The following is a 20,307-nucleotide window of genomic DNA, read 5'->3' on the forward strand; positions in this document are numbered from 1 at the left end:
ACAGTGGACGAAGAGGAAGTTCTACCCATTTGTTGGTTTCTTTAAGTTTGATGACTAAATTTTCTTAGTTGTAGTGAGATTTTCTCAATAAAAATAGTCATTGTGTGTTACAACTCATTAAGGTAAGTACAAGATTTACTTACCACGTGGATTCACAAATTAGCTAAATATTTCCCTCTACATGGCAGTATATTTCCGTGGTCCTTGTTAACACGCAGCCTATGTATTTTCTTTTTTCATGAAAACGTGTGGAAGCACATGGTTAACACTCCTCCGAGGCTCTGGTTATTTTCATATGGAGAAAATACTACTCTTTTGTCTATGAAGGAACTATGCTTATTTTTATGATAGAACATTTTAATTTTGGCTTTCCAACTTGAAGATTCTTTAAGCCTCATTTGGTGAGAATTTACTGGGGCCAGGCTTCTTTGCCATTTAAAATTTTATGCGAAACCAGTTGATCTATTAGAACAGAAACTTGGCTAGGTGGCGGAAGTGAACAGCTTTTCCTTTTGTGCAAATTCTCCAAAAGTAGTGACTTTTCGACACCTTATAAAGGGTCTATGATGACACTTTGGTTTATATGATGATGAAAACAATAGGGGAAGCTGCATTTCTTCTCAAATTAGAGAAATAAGGACTATGTTATACTTTATAGGCACACCTGTGTGTACATAAGGGAAAAATAAGCACAAAACAAGCTTTTGGGACAGGTAGAGAAGGGAGTCAAGGGTGGCGTCTTCCATGCATTTCATTTCCCTGTCACCCCATGAAGCAGTTCCACATTCCAAGGCTTCTCCCACTCCCAGCCTTTCTTCTCTCCAAAGGAGAACCCACTTATACCTTTTTGAGTCCAGATTTCCTCTATCATTTATCTGTCATATGCCAAATATGAAATGACACTGTTCAAATATATATCTTTTTTGTTCTCAGGGAGGAGTTGTTGAATTGCAAATGTATTATTTAGGCACAGTGATCCATGAAGCCAGTGATAGCATAACTCTGAACCCTGCAAATAATCTTGAGCCAAACTCTCCACTTTTATAACACTGTAAACTATTTGTATCCAGTCATTTTGAACCAGATGTATTATGGCCCAGTTATCCCTCATGTATCCAGTATTTTCCCTTATAACAAGATGGCGAGCAATGCTATAAGGATGACTTGCTTTATTTTTGCTCGAACAGCCTTTTCTTAAAAGAGAATCAAAATACCTAGGAAGATGTTTGGCTTATCATCTAGACACCGACAGAGCTTTAGGTGGCCAGAAAGTATAGTTACACATCAGGTCTTCTCTTGAGAACCTTAGCCGGTCTGTAACTTTGCAATTCACCCTGAGGCTCTGTACCGTCTGGTCATTGTGTGTGGCCTTTTGGTCCTTTTTTGTCTTGGTAGAGTTCCAAATATGTCTGGTTCTTCACAATCCAAACATCCGATTCTTCACAATTCCATATGCCAACCTTTCTGAATGTAGAAAAAATAAGAAATAGGCTATGTTACAGGTAGACCTATACATACCTAAGAGAAGAAAGAAGATAAGTGAGGAATACATTATAGGAATTCCTCAAATTGCATCCATCGGCAAATGGTGTTGGCTGTATGCTCAAAATGTATGGAGACTCTGAACACAGCTCACAGTCTCTACTGCTGCTACTGGGGTCCTAGGCAGTGGGCTGCCAAATTCTTGGGCTTCTAGAGTCTGTTCGAAACACTTATATCACATCACGATATTCTTTGCTGCAACACCCTCAGCCAAGGCCTGATAATGGTCTATGCCAGTGGTCCCCAACCTTTTTGGCACCGGGACAGGTATCAGGGAAGACAATTTTTCCACAGACGGGGTTGGGGGCGGGATTGGTTTCAGGATGAAACTGTTCCACTTCAAATGATTAGGCATTAGATTCTCATAAGGAGCAGGCAACCTAGATCCCTAGCATGCACAGTTCACAATAGATTTTACACTCCTATGAGAATCAGGAGGTGGAGCTCAGGCAGGAATGCTTGCTCACCTTCTGCAGTGTAGCCGGGTTCCTAATAGGCTGTAGACCAGTAATGGTCCAGTACCCATCTGCTGCCCAGGGATGAGGGTCCCTGGTCAATGCGATCATGTGATTTGATTTCTTGCTGCCCTTTTAACCTCATCTCTGAGTTTCCTTAATCCCACCTTCCTCTGCTCCAGGTGCCCTGGGCTCCTCTCTTTCCTTGGAAGATGCCAAGCACCTCCTGCCCTTTATACCTGCTCTTCCCTTTTCCTGGAATGCTCTCCCCCAGGTACCCACAGAGCTCGCTCCCTTACTTTGTTCAGTGCGTTGCTCAAATTGCTCCTCTAAGAGAGGCCATTTCTTGACTCCCTTGTTGGAAATAGAACCCACCTACTCACTGCCTTCCACATCCCTCTTATTGCTCTTCTCAGGAGGCACCAGAACATAACACACTTGCTTGGTTGTTTCCTATTGTCTTCCCCTCTTCCCCGCATAAAATACGGTCTACAAAGACAGGGATTTTTTGGGGATGGGAGACATGATTCACTATTAGTTACCAGAATCTAACACATAGTGAACACTTTTAAAAGTATTGGCTGAAAAGCAAGAAATATTATCAGTAGAGGAAATGGAATACATACAGATGTCTGTGTGTCATACTTTTATTTAGTTTACCAGAAGAAATCTGTACTTGAGGCATCTGAAACCAGAAAAAGAAACTTTGATTTGGAGAAAATAGGGTGGGCAGTGATGGAAGCAGAAAAAGCCAGGATTTGGATGTTTTAGGAGGACAGAAAAATATAAAACCAAAGTGGATGAAAAAGCTCTTGCTTGAATGCGAAATGAATAAAGGGAAGTTGAGGACAAACTTGCTCTATTTCAGACTTCTACCTGCTGGCTTTGGAATTTAATATGTAAATCTTTGGGGAAATTGGTAAGCCACATTCTCTTTCATCTATAATAATCATTAACCGAAGTTCAAAGCATTAGAATGGAAGAATTATCTACATTTAGCCTCCAAGCCCTTGATGAATTCCTGTAGCTGATTCATCCTCTACTCTTTTAGATCTGATACATTTAGTATTAATCTCTCGGGGCATATAAAAAGCTGGAGTAATTCTGAGATATGCATTTTTCATCTAAATGCTGTGTAATTTATGAATCTTGATAATAAAATACTGGGGTTATAAGTGGCACACCGTGACCAAATTTTAGAGTTTATTCTAACATAAATAAAGCCATTTCCAAAAGAAATGAGGAAATGTACATCATGCTATTTGATCAATACGGAGGTGGTGTGGTGGTTGCAGACATATCCCTCCCATAGGAAATCTTAGCATTTATAAGAGCACAGTACTTCTCCCATTTTATTTTTAAAGATATTATTCAGAAAAAAATGCCAGTTTTGCATATCTGACTCTTTTTAGAAGTTTCAACACAAGAAAAAGATTGTAGAATTTTAAAATTTGGTACCCCCTCACTGAAAATGTAGCTCGAAGTACACTCCTGCACAAATTGGAAAATAAACATATGAATAATGCACATGTAGAACAATTTATTTTTTATTTCTTAGTTCCTCCATGAAGCACCCCTCAAGCACCCATAGCTGTCAGAGATGGCTGCGAATTTGATTAACTGTAATTCCCACAATAGTAAGACTCCAGTGACTTTAAATATAGTTTCTGACCTTGTTAAACACTAGTTCCATGTTTTATTTCAGGAAATAATGTTGCTTATACTAATTAGAAGGGGATGAAAGTTTCTGTGCATAGTTTTACCTTTTCAAGATGAGTAACACTTGAGAGGGAATAGAGTGGAAGGAAGACCATTGACCGCTTTTGAGACCAAGACAAATGGTATGGCGAGAAGTATGCCGGTCCTGGATTTAGGTAGCCTGAGTTCTAATCCCAGCTTTGCCACCGTATATGTCTGACAAGTCATCCTCTTTCTGTGGAAAGGTGGCCTCCAAGGCAAGTCACAATTTGCTTCCTCATCATCACATGTGGCTGAGTCTGCAGGGATTCGGTTCACCTTGGACCAGAAGGACAAGTCCAGCAGATCCTGTGTTTAATGTTTCCCAAAATGTGAATGAAAGAGTGTGTCAAAAGAGCCTTTCATGATTAAACGTTGTGTGGTCAAAGAAATTGGTAACTGCAACGTTTATGGCCCCATCTTTGAGATTCATAACCCACTGCAGCCCCTCATGGGCTCTGAAAAGTCCTACAGTTAAGAAATTGGAGGGACTTTGACTCAGCATTTCCAAAACAGCTGGGCCATGGAACTATTTGTTTTAATCGTGTGTTCCATGGAACAAATAAATTTAATTCTAGGGAACACAGTCTGGGATTTGCTGCTTTCATGTGTTAACTTATTGTTGTTTCAACAGTAAACAACTAGGGATGATCGTTTCTACTTTATCTAAATCAGGGTTAATGTGTGTATTAAATGAACGTGAATGTATTTGAAAAGGGAACAACTCTCTAACTGTAGAGATTAATTGCCATTATTATTTTTATTCTCCCAAACACCTTTGGTCTTATTTGTTCTGTCATTCTACCCTTTATAGTGACTAGGTCATTTGTATCTCCTAAGCTCAATGTCAGACCTTGTTCTTGGTTTCTGCAAAAATAGGATTCTAGGTTCCGCACAATGAGCTAATGTCCTAAAATTTATTTCTCTGGAATTTCATCCAACTTATCTGTGTGTGTGTGTGATAACTTTTTCTATACTAATGATTCATTCTTTTTTTACACAGTTTCTTCCTCATCTAAAACACTTCCTCTTCCGATACGGCTGTCTATAATATGTCTTTTCAAAATCATAAAATGTCACAGCCCCCTCTTTCAATACTCAGATATTTACTTTGGAGTCATCCCCTCCTCATGTAAGAAACTACCCACCATGCCATATTCTAGAAGTTTCCTAAGCTTATGCCAAAGAGGACATGACTCTTCACATCTCCATAAATTAAATGATGGATTATTACTATGATGTTTTTCCCAGGTGATAAGTAATTCCATATCCACATTTCTAAGGCTTAGGTAAATCAGATAAAAGAGGTTGACTGTAGTACAAAACACCCTATTTTTCCAATTTAAGTACTTTTTTCTAGTCAAGGAAGTATGAGTCAGTACCAGAGTGCCAAAGACTCCTGAAACACGTTCAAAACTGACTGAACTCTTTCCTACCCGAGCTTGGTTTCTTTCTTTCCTTTTTTCAGATGGAGTTTTGCTCTTGTTGCCCAGGCTGGAGCGCAATGGCGCGATCTCGGCTCACTGCAACCTCTGTCTCCTGGGTCCAAGTGATTCTTCTGCTTCAGCCTCCCAAGTAGCTGGGATCACAGGCATCCACCACCATGCCCAGCTAATTTTTTGTATTTTTAGTAGAGACGGGGTTTCACCAGGTTGGCCAGGCTGGTCTCGAACTCCTGACCTCAAGTGATCCACCCACCTTGGCCTCCCAAAGTGCTGGGATTACAGGTGTGAGTCACCACGCCCGGCCTGAGCTTGGTTTCTTTATGGGCTTCTGTGGCTCATTGTACAGCATCAGGATCCATTCTGTTATTCAAGGCAGAAGCCAGGGAGTTGTCTTTGACTTACTCTCTTCCATATTCCCTCTCAAATCAATCCATCACCAGGTTTGCATGCAGCCCTCCCGCTGTATAGACCCCTTTTCTTTCGTGGTCCATGTGTCAAACATTTATCAATCCCTCAAAGTCTCTGCTCTGTCTTCACCTCCCCAAGAGTCTTCTCGACTTTCCCTGAGGTGGTTCATCTGCTGGGCCCCCTCTGCCTGGATGCACTGGTCACAATGAAAGCAGGGCTTTATTATCATGGTGGTGGCAGGTTCTGTCCATTTGGGGCTGATCCCTTCTTCTTTGGTAATGGATGTCTGATTTCTAGTTGGAGACAAGGCAACCCATAGTAAAGACCCCTGTGCAGAGAGATATGTTCCTGCAACTGATTCCTGGCCTCAGGGGAATAAGCACAGAAGACACATGCCCTTCCTCGTCTCTTGTTCTTTCCTACTGATTCGAAAATGGGCGTCAGCCATCTTGGTCCATGATACTGGAAAGCTCATGGATTGAGGGTAGCCCAGCAACAGGTGAAGCCTGGAACTGGGTGCTCAGGGCTGGTCTGTTCTCCCTGACACTGTAGAACCCCAGGGCAACCCAAGACTACTTACCTCTGGATTTGTTTTATATGAGAGGAATAAATTTCTTTCTTGTTTAAGCCTTTATTTATTTATTTTTATTTATTTATTTTTAAGACAGAGTTTTGCTCTTGTTGCCCAGGCTGGAGTGCAATGGTGCGATCTCGGCTCATCGCAACCTCCACCTCCCAGGTTCAAGCGATTCTCCTGCCTCAGCCTTCCCAAGTAGCTGGGATTATAGGCATGCGCCACCAAGTCCGGCTAATTTTGTATTTTTAGTAGAGATGGGGGTTTCTCCATGTGGGTCAGTCTGGTCTCGAACTCCCGACCTCAGGTGATCCGCCCACCTCAGCCTTCCAAAGTGCTGGGATTACAGGCGCGAGCCACTGCGCCTGGCCACGTTTAAGCCTTTATAATGCTGGATTTTCTCTCGTGTGCACCAGAGTCCTAGCTATTAGAGATGTAGTAAAATTTCCTCATCATCCAATGCACTCTGGGTAGGGAATTCTGTTATTCACAGCCAGGAGTATCCTGACATGGTCACTGTCCGTTGGATTTGAATTTCTTGAAGATAGAAACCATGCTTTATTCATCTTTGTATCTATCTTTCCAACATAGTGTCTCATGCAAAGTAGGTACTTTGGATTCTACAGGCCCTTAGGGTTCCCAGGAAATGATTCTTGGCCTACTTATGCTAGTATTGCATAGTAGAAATGTTAGGGAACCCTGGTGTATTGAGAATTAAAAGGGCCATGTGACTCACATGCCAAATTCTCTGTCATCTGAGCATATGCATGGTTTTGTCTTATGGAGAAGACCTTCTAATAACAGAGATAATGACATCATATTTTAAATTTTATTTATTATTATTATTATTTGAGACAGTGTCTTGCTTTGCCATCCAGGCTAGAGTGCAGTGGTGCTATCTTGGCTCACTGCAACCTCTGCCTCCTGGGCTTAAGCAGTCCTCCCACCTCAGCCTCCTGAGTTGCTGGAACTACAGGCGTGCGCCACCATGCCCAGCTGATTTTTTATTATTTGTAGAGACAGGGTCTTGCTATATTGTCCATGCTGGTCTCGAACTCATGGGCTCAAGTGATTCTCCCTCCTTGGCCTCCCAAAGTGCTGGGATTACAGGCATGAGCCACTGTGCCAGGCCTCATTTGTACGCATATTTACATTAAAAAAAAATCAATCTAAAACATACAGAAGGTTAAAAAAAATCAAATGGTATTGAAGCGCTTATCATGAAAAGTAGCAGTGCCTACTTTATTCCCACCCTTCTGTTGTGGGTTGAATTGTGACCTCCCAAAAATATATGCCTAAGGTGTAACTGCTGGTACCTGTGGATGTGACTTTATTTGGAACTAGGATCTTTGTAATGTATTCAAGTTGCTGTGGGATTATCGGATTAGAGTGGACCCCAGTCCCATAGCTGGTACTCTTATAAGAAGAGACACAGACCCACAGGGAGAAAGCCATGTGAAGACAGGCAGACACTGGAGTGATACAATTAAAAGCCAAAGGTGTCAAGGACTGCGGCAGCCACCAGACCGTAGGACAGATGCATGGAACAGACTCTCCCTCACAGCCTCCAGTAGGAACCAACCCTGCCAGCACCTTGATTTTGGGCTCTGGCCTCCAGAACTGTGACAGCATACATTTCTGTTGTGCAAGACACCTAGTACTTTGTTACTGCAACCCTACTCTAGGAAACGAATTTACCTCCCGAGGCTTAATCACCATTGTCATTCCCTGGTGTTCATTTTCCTGGTGGTTGCCTCTGTAACTCTCAATGATGTGTTTATAACTTTGTTTCTTGTTTTATTAACTTCCAACATTACCAACAGATTCCTCCCCTTTAGAAAGTTAATGGTTTGGCTCATTTATGTAATCTCATCAACTCTTTCTTCTTCCTTACAAATTGTAACAATTACATTACTTTCAATAAATATTCTACTGTATGTGGAACATTCAATAACATGGTTAAACCTCTGTGCCCTTCCCCATAAATGTTCTGATACTGAGACTGATTCTTATATCAGTCTCAGTTGTTAACGATCTTAGTGCCTGTCCCCTTTGCTTTTCTCTTCTCTATTTGTCAGGTTTTTTTTTACTTTCACGTTATTCAATACCAGATTCTTGTCTTACAGCAATGTGGGCTCGCTCTTGTCACACGTTCCATTGTTTCGAGAGAAACTGGAAGCAAAGATCTTTTAGTTGAACACTTTCAATATTTAACTGTAATTTTAAAATATAAGAAAGTATAAATTGAATATCTCTCCGGGTGATTGGCCTGAAAGCTGCCTTTAAAATTTTTTTTAAATCTCTTATTTACCCCTTGAACTAATGCTAGAAAGAGAAAGCAATGGTATTCCCAGGAGGCAACATGTGGCACTATACTTAGTAGGTCTACTATTTTAATATGTGTAAATTACAAATAAAACTATCATCATACTTTATTTGCGTTGGACCTAGACTCCTATTTTCTTTCAGTTATTTATAGTTTATATAGATACATTCATTGTGATGGAAAACATTACAAATACTTCAGCTATAATAAGACTTTTATGGCTGGGCACGGTGGCTCACGCCTGTAATCCCAGCACTTTGGGAGGCTGAGGCGAGTGGATCATGAGGTCAGGAGATCAAGACAATCCTGGCTAACACGGTGAAACCCCGTCTCTACTAAAAAAAATACAAAAAAACAAAATTAGCTGGGCATGGTGGTGGGTGCCTGTAGTCCCAGCTACTCGGGAGGCTGAGGCAGGAGAATGGCATGAACCTGGGACGCGGAGCTTGCAGTGAGCCAAGATTGCACCACTGCATTCCAGCCTGGGCGACAAAGCAAGACTCCGTCAAAAAAAAGATTTTTATTAGAGATACACATATGCGTCCCAAAATATTATTTTGGTCAACACCATTGAAACCATCAAGGACAAATTTGTGTCTATGCCTCCTCTGTAAGAGTACCCTAATTGTGATTGGAAAGCTGAATGTTTTATATGCCAGAATGACAGGTTTCAAAGAAAACACAAAGAACAAAATCAGAGAGAGAGAAAAAAAAATACATATACCGTGTAGTATGACCATGGTTGAAACAAGGTCAAAGGTGATGTCAATCCCATGTTGTAACATCTACGGGGGCAGGAGTCACAAACGTTGGATCAGATATCACCTGTGAGTTGCAAGTACAAGATGGTTTCAAAGCTGTGCCTCTGCAAGATTTCTTTTCTTCCTTTTGAGGATTCCCGTCACCCTTAGAATTATATCAAAGCTCATTGCCAATACCCTGGTCTCCTAAGCCCTGTATGATTCTGCTCCAGCACATTTCTCCGACTTGCCATGCCACTTGTCACTTTGCTACAATGACCTCCCTTCATTTGTCCTGTCTCAAAGCCTTTGCAGTTTCTGTTCCTTTGTTCTATTGAGCTCTCCCCCATTTTTTTTCTCTTCCTTCAGGGATTAGCTCAATTTCAGTGCCTGAAAAGGGCCTTATTTGAATACTCCATGCTTCTCAGAATCACATTTCTTTAGTACTGTACTCTCACTTTATGTGTGGGGGATACATTCCAAGACCCCCAGTGGATGGCTGAAACTGTGTATAGCTCTCAACCCTATATATTCTATGTTTTTTCCTATACATACATACCTATGATAAAGTTTAATTCATAAATTAGGCACGATAAGAGATTGACAATAACTAATAATAAAATAGAACAATTATAACAATATACTGTAATAAAAGTTATATGAATGTGGCCTCTCTCTCTCAAAATATCTATTGTACTATACTCACCTATTTTCAGACCACAGCTGACCGTGGGTAACCTGAAACCTCTGAAACAGAAACTATGGACAAGAAAAACTACCATATATTAAGTACATAGCCTTTCTCACTGTTGAAATTATGTTGGCCAGATGCAGTGGCTCACGCCTGTGATCTCAGTATTTTGGGAGGCTGAGGTGGGAGGATCACTTGAGCCCAGGAGTTTGAGAGCAGCCTGAGCAGCATAGTCTCAACATAGTCTCTCTAACATTGTCTCTTAAGAAAACATAATCTACTTGTATATTCGTTTACTGCTAGTATACCTTAAGCTCCAAGAAACTTACTATGTGCATGTTGTCGCCTGTAGGTTCTTGTATCCATCACCACATTAAGATACTGAACATGGTCGGGCGCAGTGGCTCACGCCTGTAATCCCGGCACTTTGGGAGGCTGAGGCAGGCGGATCACAAGGTCAGGAGACCATCCTGGCCAACAGGGTGAAACCATGTCTCTACTAAAAAATACAAAAAAATTAGCCGGGCGTGGTGGTGTGTGCCTGTAGTCCCAGCTACTCAGAAGGCTGAGGCAGGAGAATCACTTGAACCCGGGAGGCAGAGGCTGCAGTGAGTGGAGATCACGTCACTGCACTCCAGCCTGGTGACAGAGCGAGATTCCGTCTCAAAAAACAAAAACAAAAACAAAAAAAACCCTGAACATTTCCATCAGCAAGAGGACTTTTTGTTTGCCCTTTCATAATCACATCCTCCAGTCCTCCCACCCCACCACCCCAGCAGGCACTAATTTGTTTCCCATTTCTACAGCTTTTTTTTTCTTTTCAAGAATGTGTAATCGTTTGGGATTGGCCTTCTTCACGCAACATAACTCCCTTGGGACTTATCCAAGTTGCTGTGCATAGCAATAGTCCATTCCCTTTTACTGCTAAGTAGTAATCCATAGTATACATTCCCAGAGTTTGCATACGTTCATCCACTGACGAACATCTGGGTCGTTTTTAGTTTCTCATCATTACAAATAAAATTGGTATGAATATTCAAGTTCATGTTGAATGAACATAAGTTGTCCCCCCTCCTCTCCATTTCTGGGATAAATTCGGAAGAAAGTAATTGCTGGGTCATATGGTAGTTGCACGTTTAGTTTTGTAAAAAGCTGTCCAACTGTGTTCCAGAGGGACTCTACCATTTTACAGTCTCATGAGCAGTGTATGAGTAATCCAGTTTCTCTGCATTCTCACCAGCATTTGGCATTTGGTGGTGTCACTATTTTTATTTTAGTCATTCTTTTCTTTTTGAGACAGGATCTTGCTCTGTTACCCAGGCTGGAGTGCAGTGGTATGATTAGGGTTCACTGCGGCCTTGAAGGCCTGGCCTCAAGAGATCCTCTCACTTCAGCCTACCAAGTAGCTAGGACTACAGGCATGCACCACCATGCTTGGCTAATTTTTTAATGCTTTGTAGAGATGAGGTCTCACTGTGTTGCCCAGGCTGGACTTGAACTCCTGGCCTCAAGTGATCCTCCCTCCTCAGCCTCCCGAAGCACTGGGATTTATTTTAGTCATTCTAATAGTGACATTTCACTGTGGTTTTAATTTGCATTCCCTGGTGGCTAATGATGTTGAACATGCTTCTGTATATCTTCTATGAAATGTCTCTTTATGTATTTGACCTATTTTCTATTTTTTTTTACTATTGAGTATTGGGAGTGTGTGCGTTTGTGTGTGTGCGTGTATGTGTGTATATATATGTGTCAGATTGTGCTGGAAAATATGTTCTCCCAGTGCATAGATTTTTCTTTCACCCTCTTAACAGGATCTTTTCCAGAAGAAAAGTATTAATTTTGATGAGACCCAATTTCTGAATTTTTACCTTTATTGTTCATGCTTTTGGTGTAAAGTCTAAGAACTCCTTGCCTGAAGTTCAATCCTAAAGATTTTCTTGTTTTTTTCTTAAGAAAAAAGGTATAGTTTTAAGTTTTACATTTAAATATGATTCATTTTGAGTTTAATTTTTGTATTAGGAGTGAAATGTGGATTGAGTTTAATTATTTTCCCTGTGATTGTCCAATTATTCCACTATCATTTGTTGAAAAAAATTATTCTTTCCTTATTGAATTGATTTTTTTACCTTTGTCAAAAATTATTTGGGCATATTTATGTGAGTCTGTTCCTAGATTCTCTATTCTTTTCCATTGATCTGTATATCTGTTTCTCTGCCAATATCATACTCTCTTGATTACTGTAGCTATATAGTAATCTTTAATATTGGGTAGAGTGATTCATTTCACTTTATTCTCTTTTTCAAAGTTATTTTAGCTAATCTAGTGGCTGTGCCTTTCCATAAAACTTAAAAATAAGCCTGTCTATATCTACAGAAAATCCTTGTTGGGATTTTGAGAGTTATGTTAAGCCTATAGAGCAAATTGTGGGAGAACCGATATCTTTTCTATGTTAAGTCCATTCATGAACATGGTATGATTCTCCATTTGTTAGAGGCTTTTTAAAATTTATTTCATCAGCATTTTCTAATGTTCAGCCTTCAAATCCTGTGTGTTTTATTACATTTATACCTGATTATTTCATTTAATTTGTATTAAATTTTAAGGTTTTTAAAATTGAGTATCTAATTTGTATAAGCCAGTCATTTTTGGCCTATGATATGACAAAACAATCATCTAGTTTTCTCTCCTACCCCACAATTATTTAACTAATCTTAGAAATGATTAATTGTCTTTGCATTTTGGGAAGAGCATCAGGTTTTTAACAGTTTATAAAAGTTTAATTTGTTTAGTCTGTCATTGGACTACTTGTTTTTTGTTAGCTTAGTTATATTCTGAAGAAACACACAATACACATAATGACATAAGAAAAACAAGACAAAATCAAACTTTACTTATGAAGTGAATTGATTGTAGATGTTTTTCCTCCATTCATGTATTTCTTACATGAATTTCTTAATAGCGTATACCTCTAAGATACAATCTATCCAGTTTCACATTTGTATGCGTATGTGCATAAACACTTAAACATAATCCAAGTACACATATAATCTCTTTGTAAATGACGCCAAAAGGAAAGGGTGGGTTTTCTCAAGTTGGTGAAAAGTTTGTTAGATAGATTTTCCGTTTGGGAGAAATCACAGGCTATTATTAGCCAAGGCAGTCGATGCCCAAAAAATTCTATTGACAAAAGATGGAAATCTACTAATCGGTTTAAATTTTTTTGCAGATTTATTTTTTCACTTTACACTTCTTATTTTTTAAGTTATTAAAAAAACATGTCTTTTGTAACAAATATAAATGTTTCTGGCTGGGCGCAGTGGCTCACGCCTGTAATCCCAGCACTTTTGGAGGCTGAGGCTGGTGGATCACAAGGTAAGGAGATCGAGACCATCCTGGCTAACATGATGAAACCCCGTCTCTGCTAAAAATACAAAAAATTAGCCGGGTGTGGTGGTGGGCGCCTGTAGTCCCAGCTACTCGGGAGGCTGAGGCAGAAGAATGGCCCGTGAACCCGGGAGGCGGAGCTTACAGTGAGCCGAGTTCACGCCACTGCACTCCAGCCTGGGCGACAGAGCAAGACTCTATCTCAAAATAAATAAATAAATAAATAAATGTTTCTGAAATGTATGGACTAAAACGCAAAAAAAAAAAAAAAAAAAAAAATTCTGATGTTGGACCCTAGTCCCTGCCGTCAGAAAAAAATGCTAATAGTTTAATGTGCATTTTTCAAACTCTTTCCTCTGTCTGCACACACAGAAACATATTCTCACACACATATAAATTAGTTTTAGAGCTAAAATGGAGTAATTCATTACATATTATACATATTATATTTCAGCAGTTCATAAATTCAGGTTTCCGTAGGACACATTTGGTGAGCCTGTGGTTCTTGCGTAAATTATAGTGGCAGTTCCTTTCATATTCAAAATATTGTGGTTAATGAGATAAATTATGTGATCACACGAATTGCCCTAGTCCCCTTTTCCTCATGTTTTGACTATAATTCTAAGTCAGTAATTAATGGCTCTACCTCCTTAATTTAACAGCTCTAGGATACTGTTTAATATCAATACACCATAATCTGTTTAAGCATACCCAAATTGGTGGACAAAAATGTTTCCAATTTTTGCTAATACAAATTCTATTACAGTAAAGAATGTGTGCATCTATTTTTATGTGCTCAGACTAATGTTTGTGGACGAAACAGTCTTAGAAGTGAGGTTATCAGGTAATAGCCTGCACCTTTAAGTTTTTTTCTGGTTACTGCCAGGATGTCTCTAAGAAGGTTATATAAAATCATACACCCACTGACAGCTTATGAAAGTCCCCCTCATGTCAGATTCCATTCTCTCTGTAAATTTCAGATGTAAACTTTTCAACTTAAGCATTTTTCAAAGAATGCACGGTGCACAAATGGATTATTTTAGTTATTTCACATGGACAAATAAAGAGCCACTCTTCAAGGAGACGTCCACATTTATAACTCAGACAGGCGCTAGTCCCTATTTTAAGTGACCTAGGGCATGTAGATATTTTTGGAAGGAATGAAACCATGTATATGGGGACTGGAATATAACTGTCTAGACTGGTTCTTTCTTAAGAAAATTTTAATAAAAGTGTTTGCTTAAACTGCTATGTTCAAGGGTCCTGGGAGGAGCTTGGATGAAATGTCTTGTGGATAAAATTTTTGATGAAAACTGAGCATGTTTCTCATTGCTCGCTTCTCCCTGCTCACTGGCACTGTATATTTAAGCCATTGGTATTTTTTTAGAAAAGATAATATGAAAAGGTTAAAAGTTTTGTAACACATTATACAACATCTTTTGGAAATTTCTAATAGAAATGCTTATTAGAGTATTTTAGAGTACTCTGCCATTTAAACATAATCGTATAAAAATAATTGTTATAATTTAATTGGGTTATTTACTAACACTTCAGAAACATTGTGGACTCAGAAATGGATGGTTTTCATGTTAGTTTTATTTTTGAAGGCAACGTACAAAAGTTAAAGGGGCTTGTGCCTCTTTATTTTCGGTAGGATAATGGTAGGATAATTAAATTGTTTTTTAAGAATGAAACAATTTGAAGCTTCTGCAGAGCTTTGCAATTTGCATATACAAAGTGAATTGCTCACTTAATTCATTCAGTCCCACAAGGGAAAAAATAATTAGGATACAACCTACAAAGCAAGGCGGAAAATTACCTTTTAGGTAGCAGTCTTGTTTTTACTTGGTAAACATAAATAAATCATCATCTGTAAATTACCATCAGCAAAAGAAAGGGAGAAATTGGAAATCTGATCCTTTTTTTTTTAAATGGCTTTTGACTTGGCAGCATGTCAGAAACATAGTTGATATCCCCACAAAATGCAGATTAATTGCATAATTCTGACAGGAATATGCCAGTTCCCGAAGGGAATGTGCCTTTAAAAATCCCATTGTAGTAATCTTTTTGAAACAGCAGAAGAAATTTCAACAGTTTCCCTGTCTAGTTACAAAATAATCCATTTGGAAAATTGAATTGTGTAATTTGCAATGGTTTTCCAAGTTGTTAATGCAAAACTATATCGGTAGCAAATTAAACATTTAAAGTATGACCACTTTGTTAATTGTTGGCTGTTAAACATTTATTTCAATGAATACTATCATTTATGATGAATAAGACATCTGGAGTATGGCTTTAAACAGAAAAATTAATTTGGCAGTCCATTTTTGGAAATTCTTAATTGGATGGCATAAAGATTTATCTGTAATTTAGGAGAGTGTTGAGTATTTCTTTCTTTTGTTGGAATCACAGTACTTTGTGTATTTGATACTCAGAAAGCTAGAAACCAAGAACTGCATAGTAATTAACTATTTCTCAAATATCTCCCTGCTTTTTTATTCCTCTTTATTCTTACCTAGGTGAAAGTCCTAATTGCTTTTTGCTGTTTTGTCTGCCTCGCTCTCAGGACCTCCTCTCCTGCCCTCAGGTTCCATTCCCATCCTTCTCATGGTTAAAGGTCAACATGTGTGGCCAAGCCAGCTAGACAAGGCTCAAATCCAGGAGGTGCCATTCTGAGAGATTCCATTTGAGTGGTGCTTCTTATAGTTGTATGAGGCAGCTGCCTTGTTCATTGTCCACTTTTACTATATATAACATCAGCACTGTTGACATTTTGGTTGTGAGAGGCTGTCCTGTGCGTTGTAGGACCTTTGGCAGCATCCTTGGCCTTGACCAACCAGATGCCAGTACATCTTCTCAATTCTGACAGCCAAAAATATCTTCAGACATTGCCAAGTATCTCTGGGGAAGGGGGGTGGGCAAAATCTTCCCCAGACTGAGGACCACTGGCCTATGGAATCATCTTTCTAGAGCATAAATATGACTGTTCCATTTGCCTGCTTAAGCCTTTTAATTTGCACTCTTCAGATCTTATGATTCACCCTAAACTCCTGAGTGCAGCGTACCAGCCCCTTTAGGATCTAGCTCTGGTCCGTCTGCTCCAGCCTCATGCTCGTCAGTTTCCTGTTGCCACCTTCCTCCCAACACTCTTCCCTACGTTTTCATCATACCAAACTCTGTTGTCTTATGATTGCACACGTGTAGTTTCTTTTGCCTGGAAGCTCATCTTTGTTTTCTTTGCCTCATAAACCTGTGCTCATCCTTCGAGACCCACCTTAGGACTAACGAGGCCTAACTCAGAAATGATGGCCTCTCTGACCTTTTTCTCTATATTCATTTGGTGGTTTAGTAAAGAGTTGTTCAATTTTCTGTGTTTGAATTACTGTCTCAGTTATTCACTGTCTGTATGAACAAATTAACCTCTTTACGTTGCAACATTCTTTTTTTTTTTTTTTTTGAGACGCAGTCTCGCTCTGTTGCCCAGGCTGGAGTGCAGTGGCGCAATCTTGGCTCACTGCAAGCTCTGCCTCCCGGGTTCATGCCATTCTCCTGCCTCAGCCTCCCGTGTAGCTGGGACTACAGGTGCTCGCCACCAAGCCCGGCTAATTTTTTGTATTTCTTTAGTAGAGACAGGGTTTCACCATGTTAGCCAGGATGGTCTCGATCTCCTGACCTCGTGATCCGCCCACCTCGGCCTCTCAAAGTGCTGGGATTACAGGCGTGAGCCACCGCATCCGGCCGCAACATTCTTATATGTACAATGGGAATACAATAGTGCCAGCCAGTTAGATTGGAAAAAAAATTAAATGACATGATTGATATGAAGTGTTTAGAACGTAATACCTAGCATATAATTAAGAAAAAAATTAATGTCAGCCACTGCCGCTATTATTGTTATTATGCTATCATAATATCTTTTTTTTAAGGTTCTACAAATGGCCCACAAGCAACGCAGGCAGCCCCCCTTTTTTTGTAGGTCTCGGGACCTTTGGGAACCATATAGATCAGATTATTAGATCTTTCCCTTTGTATGCTTCTGTGGCACTTGTGCAGACTTGGTCTAAATAATCATTCTCTGGAGTTCGCCTGCCTCTGCCACTAGTTGGGAATGGTCCAACCATGGATGTGTTAATGACATCACTGTGCCTCTCAGCCTTCTTGCTTTTACAGTGTGGATGATGCCAATATTCACCTCTGGAAGTAGAACTTTAACAAGCACCTACTGAGGGTCTACCCTGTATAAAGCATGGTTCTTGGCAATGTGGATTTGGTGGCAAACACAGCAGACGAAATCCTGACCCTACTGCAGTGGGGAATAGAGGGAGGCAGAAAGGAATATATATAAGCAAAATATGTAGTGTATTGGTGTTACTGATAAATGCCAAAGAGAAAATTAAAGCAGGAATAGAGGATAGGAAGTATGGAAGGAGAGGGTTGCAGTTTTAAGCAGAATAATCAGGAATGGTCTCATTGAGAGGGTAATATGCAAGTCACTGATGGTAGGGTGAGAGTGAGCCAATGGCATAGCTAGAGGAAGTGTTTCCAGGCAAAAGAAGAGCAAGTGCAAAGCCTGGAGCAGGGAGAATGCTTGTTGGGAGTGACAGAAAAAGACCACATAAATGAAATGGATTTCAGTTGGGCTTTAAAGATAAAATAAGGCTGGGCTTTTAAGATAATAAAGTTAGGCGAGGCGCGGTGGCTCATGCCTGTAATCCCAGCACTTTGGGAGGCCGAGGCAGGCAGATCATGAGGTCAAGAGATCGAGACCATCCTGGCTAATATGGTGAAACCCCGTCTCTACTAAAAATACAAAAAATTAGCTGGGTGTGGTGGCACATGCGTGTAGTCCCAGCTACTTGGGAGGCTGAGGCAGGAGAATCGCTTGAACCTGGGAGGCAGAGGTTGCAGTGAGCCAAGATTGCACCACTGTACTCCAGCCTGGGTTATAGAGGGAGACTCCATCTCAAAAAAAAAAAAAAAAAAAAAAAGGATAATAACGTTGGTTGTGCGTTGACTTTATTTCAGTAGAGTGTCTTCCACGTAATGACCTCTAGCATCACAATAAGGCCATGTTTGCAGAGAGGTGTATAGGAGCTTCCTGAAAGTTCCAAAGAGCTGCCCACTAGATAAGCAGAACTTCAGTGTGCAGCTTTAATTCTTCCAACTATGCAAACAGAGCCATTTCTTTTAGAGGAACTCAGAGCGTGTGGGAAGAACACATGCAGTTGGAATATATCCTGAGAAGAGAGAATCAAAGTTTGTTCAGACTGATTTTTCAGGCAGTGCCATCCAACATAATCACATGCTGGAGCCAAAAAGCACATCACTGACAAAGTAGCCTTCTGTCATTTCCTGCATTGCTCCAGGAAAGGCGAGCCGGACCGCCTTCCCCATCTGCTGCAAGTCTCTGTTGAAGGAAGGATGCTGTGCTGCCTGTGGAGGTTTTGAACGCCCAGCTAATGATGGAATGCAAATGCCGCCAAAAGGCCTGAGAAGCAGAGCATCACCCATATCCCTTCTCAATAGGACTAGATAGACACCTGTATCCACCTCTGCTTGGCTTTCTTCATATCCTTAATAAGTACAGTTTGAACTTGTGGTTGTGGTAACAGCCAGCTGGCTATTTCTGCTGAGATACCCATGAAGAGACTGATGATGATGTGACGTTTTAATGCCACTGTTCCTTTCTTGAGGAAGCTACCTGAGTGTGTATAGCAGCTCACCTATTGACACATCTGAGTTAAAAGCTGAGGATGAGGATGTCTGTGTGTACAAGGACTATGTGGTGGGCACTGATGTGAGCTAAACAGGCAGAGTAAATTCTAAAGAGTTGAACTTGCTCATATGACTAAATTCAGTAGTTACACATTTTTGAAATTAAATTGAATAGCAATAGTGACTCTAGTAATAACCTGGATCTCTGCAGATTATATTAGTGAAAAGCATTGTGGAGTAGAAACAGGAAAAATGTCCTCAGTCAATGTTTATCTTGAACCTGGCAATCATAGACATGTGGGCTTAGGAGGACTAATTGGGGGATTAGAAAAATAGTATTTTGATGCAGAGGGAAGCCTTAGATGAATGCTAAGACTGTTTGCTGAAATGGTTGGGAAACAGTATAGTCAGGTGATGCCAAAACATCACCTGGCTCTAATGACAATTAGGAAAATTGCTATTTTACTATAAACAGAAATGGCAGCTACCTCCAAGTGATCAAGCTGAGCCTCATTCATGGAGGGATTTTCTGGCATTCTTTGCCTTATGATGCGATGCCATGTGAAGTCCTCAACATCACTTATAAAGCATTCTTAACAAAAATGTTTATCTGAATCTCATCAAACTTTTAAATGTAACTTCCATTTTAGAAGAAGCACAGGGAATAGAAAAATTAAGGGCACTGTGGGAAAACAGACAGATCTAGAACAGGGAACATTCTGCAAGAAAACTAACATGATCTTTTCAACAGGCAGGAATCATTTACAAAATATGGACTTTTCTAAATTAAAGAGACTCAGAGATACAAAGAAACTCAAGGCATGAATCCTCATGGGATTCTAGATTGGAGTGATGGTGGACAGGCATGGGCACACACACCTTTAGAAAACATTTTGGGGACTTTCAGGGAACTTTGGATATGGGATGGAAGTTAAATATATGAGGAACTATTGCCTATTTTCTTGGTTGTGTAAATGGCTTTGAAGTGATGTGAGACAACCCTGTTATTTTATTTCATTTTTGAGACAGAGTCTCGCTCTGTCACCCAGGCTGGAGTGCAGTGGTGCCATCTCAGCTCACTGCAACCTCCACTTCCCAGGTTCAAGTGATTATCCTGCCTCAGCCTCCTGAGTAGCTGGGACAACAGGCACCCGCCACCATGCCTAGCTAATTTTTGTATTTTTAGTAGAGGTGGGGTTTCACCATGTTGGCCAGGCTGGTCTCAGACTCCTGACCTCAAATGATCCACCCACCTTGGCCTCCCAAGGTGCTGGGATTACAGGCCAACTG

The 20,307-nt window shown here is 40.2% G+C and overlaps 1 protein-coding gene across 2 annotated transcripts in view; it reads left to right on the plus strand.

The window, feature by feature from the left end:
• Positions 1-20,307, plus strand: part of DOK5 (docking protein 5) — a 175,248-nt gene that overhangs the window by 79,819 nt on the left and 75,122 nt on the right. The gene's annotated exons all lie outside the window — the stretch shown is intronic.

The sequence above is a fragment of the Pan troglodytes genome, chromosome 21 (assembly GCF_028858775.2).
Source record: "Pan troglodytes isolate AG18354 chromosome 21, NHGRI_mPanTro3-v2.0_pri, whole genome shotgun sequence".
In the NCBI taxonomy this organism is placed as follows: domain Eukaryota; kingdom Metazoa; phylum Chordata; class Mammalia; order Primates; family Hominidae; genus Pan; species Pan troglodytes.